The following is a 6,384-nucleotide window of genomic DNA, read 5'->3' as shown; positions in this document are numbered from 1 at the left end:
TTAGAGATAATGGTACTCTGAAAACTAAAGTCTATAGAAAACCTACCAATATTCTTTCCTATGCTCATTTTTATTCCAATCACCACATCAATGTAAAAAGATCAGTTTTTATTTCAATATACTTGAGAGCTTACAGGATTTCAGATCCTGAATTTATTGATGATGAACTTAGAACTATCCGGGATATTGGGGAAAAGTTGAAATATCCTATTCATATTTTAAATCAATGTCACAACACCGCCAAGAAACGCTTTCACAAAACTTGCAATCAAGAACAAGGAAACCATAAACAATTAAATACACTTCTTCTTCCGTTTCATGAATTTTCTCTTAGTATTGTCAACTTCCTCAAGAAATTGGATATCAAAGTATCTTTTAAATATGACCACACCATTAAGAAAACTTTAATTAAGAACAGCCCTCCTAACAACAACGGTGTGGTCTATAAAATTCCTTGCCAAGATTGTAATAAATTTTATATTGGACAAACTGGGAAAAACTTGGAAACAAGGATTTCCCAACTTAAGGGGATCGTCCATTAGAAAATCGAACTTTTTTATTTTGGGGTGAAAGTGGCTGAGATTTTTTCCAAGTAATTGTCTTGTCTCAGAGAATATACCACTGAGTTTTCATGTCATTTATTCTTATATCTTTTTTATTATATATTTTTTTTTCGAGGGGTAATTTTTGAAAATTTTGAAATTGATTCAGAGGATAGACCTTTGACTGGATATTAATTTTTTTTTTGTCTTTATAATGGGATAAGATAGTTGAAGAAACGGAGGTAGAATTAGGATGTTCTGATCAATCTGTTACGAGAAAAAAAAATCAAAGTAAGTTGATGAAAAAAGCCAAAAAAACAAAAACAAAATGTATATATGAAAAAATCCTACTAGTCCTTGACAGAAGGACATAAATCTGCCTCCAAATGTTCTCCCAATTATGCTGAATCCAAAAAGGATTTGCAGTTGAAAATCAGTGAAGGCGTTTTGGATGTGAATCAAATTAAATGTGCAAAAATCAAGTTTTTCAGGACTGAGCGTCAAAGTTATTTTGTTCATGATTACTGGTCCCCTTTCATTATTTATGATGTTATGGTGTTGAAAGGGTATCAAAGGCAACACCCTACTCTTTGTTGCCAGCATTTGATAAATTATAGGTTTATATAATGAATCCAGTTAGTATCCACCAGGGTTATATTGCACTTTTCCTTTTCTTGGCGCGATGCATCTTTGGCGACAGACGATCTTTATCTGCCATCCTAAGCTGTCTTATGGCATCACTGGTTGTTGTCCCTCTTGCTGATGGCATATATGCAAGTTCATAACTGTGATCACAACTTCTTAGAAATCTTCGGCATCTTCAGAGTCAATAAAAGTACTTGAAACAACGAGAAAATAGTACGTCTCACTAACTTGAAAGACAAGCAATGAATAAGTCACGTTCACAGACTGTACAACAGTACGCTAAGCAGTCAGGTCCCTATTGCCATATCGTATGCTAGTATCATACAAAAGCATAAATATTGTGCAAAATACGCAGCTTCTTTTGTTAGCAAATATACAGTATGTAACAACAGAAAACGTGATATTCAGTACACAGTGTATATGACCCAGCCACATAGGGGGGGGGGGTTACTGTATTATATATTTTTTAGATAGTAAAAATCAGGATACAACATTCATACTCGGTCACGAGATAGCTAATGAGTAACACTTTTAGAGGAAATATTTTCAGAAAGTTGTTTTTTTTTTCGTGATTTTCTGATGGGCAATTCGTACTGAACGATATGCAGTCAGGTCCCTGTTGCCATATCGTATGCTATTATTTATCACACAAAAGCATAGATATTGCGCAAAATACACAGCTTCTTTTGTTAGCAAATATATGTAACAACAGAAAAAGTAATATGCAGTACGCAGCGTACACGACCCAGCCACAGTAGGGTGGGGGGGTACTGTATTATATATATTTTTTTAGATAGTAAAAATCAAGATACAGCTTCCATACTCAGCCACGAGATAGCTTATGAGCAATCCTTTTAGAGGAAATATTTTCAGAATTTCGTTTTTTTTTTTCGTGATTTTCTGTTGGACGATCCCCTTAAATATAGTGTGAGATCTGCCCAGGAAAACAATGCGTTATTCCAACATAAGCATTATACAGTCATCATATTGATTGGTCTAAGGCAACAATCTTAGCTAAAGAAAAAGCCTGCAAGAAAGAAATATAATAGAATCTTGCTTAATATCAGGCACGTTTGACAAAAATATAAACTTAAGCTATGGTCATTTTAAATGTGATAAATTGATAACCCAAATGGTCACCGAGATCTTTCCGCCAGATTGACCCTTATGTGTTTGACAGGTCGATAGGGGTAAGGTCATCCCCCCTCCTCACATTGTATTGTCTCCCCCCTTCCCCCCTATGGTTGCCACCTGATCTTTATATTTAAAACCCAACTCTGTATCTCTGTCATTTAGTCTGAAGATGTAATATACGAAGGTACTTACTGTCTACAAGTTTCCTTTCTCCTGTGGTTATTTTGCATATATATATTTATATATATATATATATATATATATATATATATATATATATATATATATATACAAGTACTTACATATATTACTAATGGGAAATATTCTGATCACTTTAGATACTTGGATGACATTATTCTTACTTAAGACAACTGAAAAAGGAAAAAAATGCAAGCTATGCTAAGTGATCAGAACAAGGAAGGTCTCAAAGTACTCGTAGATTTGAAGATGAATAGAAGTAAAACTAAGGTAATGTTTAACTACAGCGTTCAAGTTAAAGACATTATATTCGATTGTACTGAAGAGATTTAAAGAGTACTCTTGTTTAGGTCAGATGGTAAAACAGAATAAAGGTATTGAAAACTAAGTATAAATATATGATTATTGTTTGGAACGCGTTTGGTAAATACAAGAACATCATGGTAGATTCTGCCTGTACTGTAAGTCTGGGACGTAAAGTTGATAATCATTGTGAATTGACAACAATAACATAAGGATGCGAGACTTGAAAATTGACAAAGGTGATGGGGATAAAGCTTTGTCTTATTCTATCTTATCTTATTTTGTTTTATTTTTCTTGATCTAATTTTATCTAACTTCATTTTATTCAGTATCATTTTTTCTTCGACGAAGCTGTTCCTCTGATGGGAAGAAAGGATCACAAAACACTCGTGATAAATGCAATGTGTCGGCACTGTCGAGACCAGTGGCCTCTTCAGTCGGCCTTGTTCACAGATCATTAAATTCATCTAGCGTTAGCCAAAACAAAATATATGAGATGTGTCAATAGCTCAAATAGAATTATAAAGATAACCTTTACCCCTTGAGCTCAAGATAGTACGACTAGACGGGGTATCATATGATGAACGAATGACCCCATTTAGTTCTCAAGGACGAATTCAGTTACCAAGCCTGCCTCTCCCCAAACAAGATGAATCAAATGAATACTTTTTGGAAAGTGATCATAGATTTTTTTTTCTTTCTTTATGAATGGGTTTCCCTCGACGTAGGATCCTTTCCCCGAAATAACCTAATTTCCTTTGATATGTTGTCAAGGATCAGGGCATGTGGAACGCACGAACGGCATGTGGAACGCACGAATGTCATGTGGAACGCACGAACGGCACAATGCCATAATATCGACGGATAAACATGACATCATCCAAGGTAAAATTGAAAGGGAATGAAACGACATTAATAAGGGAAGGGGAAGGAACTCGTATGAATTAATAATTTGCGAGAAACAACCCATGAGATGGTAAGAGGCAGATGCCCAAATAGAACGGGGAAGGTGCCCTCAAGTCGAGCAGGAATGAAGAGAGAAAAAGTCCTAGAACGGATTGGTCAGGACATTTGATCTTCTAAAGATGTCAACCTCGTCAGCACCAGGTATTTTCAGAAATGAATTAAATCGTCCGAAATGAAGGAGCTAATTCAAATAGTTTGACCATATCTGCGTGAGATCCTAACTTGACGGAGTAGAAAAAACTTGGTTTGGGCAAGAATATATATATATATATATATATATATATATATATATATATGTATATATATATATATATATATGCATGCATATATATATGTATATACATACATGCATATATATACATTATATATATATATATATATATATATATATATATATATATATATATATATATACAAGCACCCGGACCTGGCTTCGCCAGGTGTGCTTGGCCTACGGCGTAGCTCGCTTCGCTTCGCTTGGCAATATTTCGTAAAGATTCTCTTAGCAATATTTCGTAAAGATTCTTATGGTAATATTTTGTAAAGATTCTCTTGTTAACATTTGGTAAAGATTCTCTTGGCAATATTTCGTAAATATTTTCTCATTAATATTTCGTAAAGATTCTTTTGTCAGAATTCCGTAAAGATTCTATTTTTCTTGTTAGCACCACTTTCTTTTTCCATGGTAATATTATTAACGTATTAGAGAAATATTTTTTTTATGTTAGTGGAGTGGAGATTCTCTTGGCAATATTTCGTAAAGATTCTCTTAGCAATATTTCGTAAAGATTCTCTTGGTAATATTTCGTAAAGATTCTCTTGTTAACATTTGGTAAAGATTCTCTTGGCAATATTTCGTAAATATTTTCTCATTAATATTTCGTAAAGATTCTTTTGTCAGAATTCCGTAATTCCGTTTTTATGTATATAGATTCTCTTGGCAATATTTCGTAAAGATTCTCTTAGCGTTATTTCGTAAAGATTCTCTTGGTAATATTTCGTAAAGTTTCTCTGAGTCTGAGTGAGATGTGTCCCCGGGAGTTAGTGTTTCCGGTGATGACTTAATTCCGGAGTGTTAAAACACTCACCCCGGTCGATGACCCCCTGTTACCTTTTGTTCGGGTCACGCACTTTCGTTCAGAAATTTTAGTTTTGACCATTTCCATTTTTATTTAATTAGATATATGCATATATAAGCCGCACTAAAACTGGTGCGCGAGCACTTGTTGCGCTTCCGCTCACCAAGAAAAGCATCTAATCGCGCTATGTCCACCCTTATTGATTCTGCGCCACCGCACCAACTTTTTCATGAGATGAACTTGGGCAATAGATGTGTATTCAACATGATTTGAATCTATGTAATTTATATGTTAAAAACGATAATGTGGTATGGCAACATATTCTTCTTAAATGTACTGAAATCTTCAAACAGTATGTGTGCATGTAAAATGTACTTATTAGTAATTTCTTTATACAGAAATTAACATACACACACACACACACACACACACACACACACACACACACACACACACACACACACACACACACACACACACACACACACACACACACACACACACACACACACACACACAAACACACACACACACACACACACACACACACACACACACACACACACGCACCCACACACGCATGCACGCACACACTCACACGCACACGCAAACACGCGTGCAAACACACACACACACACACACACACACACACACACACACACGCACACACACACACACACGCACACATACACATACACACACACACACACACACACACACACACTCACACACACACACACACACACACACACACACACACATACACACAAACACACACAGACACACACACACACACACACACACACACGCACGCACACACACACACACAGACACACAGACACACACACACACACACACACACACACACACACACACACACACACACACACACACACACACACACACACACACACACACACATATATATATATATATATATATATATATATATATATACATACATATACATATAAGACTGAAGATGGAAGAAGTAGACGAAGAGTAATGGGAGAATTTCACGCTTTAACGTTTCGACCCGGAGGGTCTTGATCACAAAGCTAACAGCTCAAACCTAAGAGGATATTTTATACATGGACGGATCATCTCATGGAACTCTTCGGTGAGCTTGTTATTTTATTTGCGTATTCTTTTATCATTGATAATCCTGTGGCTTTTGCTAGACAATCTGGAAGGTGGGCATGTTTATCCACATGCATTACTATAGAGTTAGATGTTCTAAGGGCTTTTACGTCATTTTCATGTTCATTTATCCTTTTATTAAGTCCGCGACCAGATTTACCAAAATGTGAAGAGGGATAGCTTTTACACGGGAATTTATAAACAACACTGTTTTCGTTAGTGGGATTATTGTAGCTACGTGTTACTAAATGTCCTACTTTGTTACCTGTTCGGTCAGGACATAATGACAGAATTGAAACAGGTATTATGATAGATTTCTTCCTCATTGCATTTCGTATATGCAGAAAAGAATTTCTAGATCTTGAATTACAGCATAT

Source organism: Oratosquilla oratoria, unplaced genomic scaffold (genome assembly GCF_046742065.1).
Source record: "Oratosquilla oratoria isolate Oo_2021 unplaced genomic scaffold, ASM4674206v1 SCAFFOLD279, whole genome shotgun sequence".
NCBI lineage: Eukaryota > Metazoa > Arthropoda > Malacostraca > Stomatopoda > Squillidae > Oratosquilla > Oratosquilla oratoria.
Note: the sequence above shows the minus strand (reverse complement) of the source record.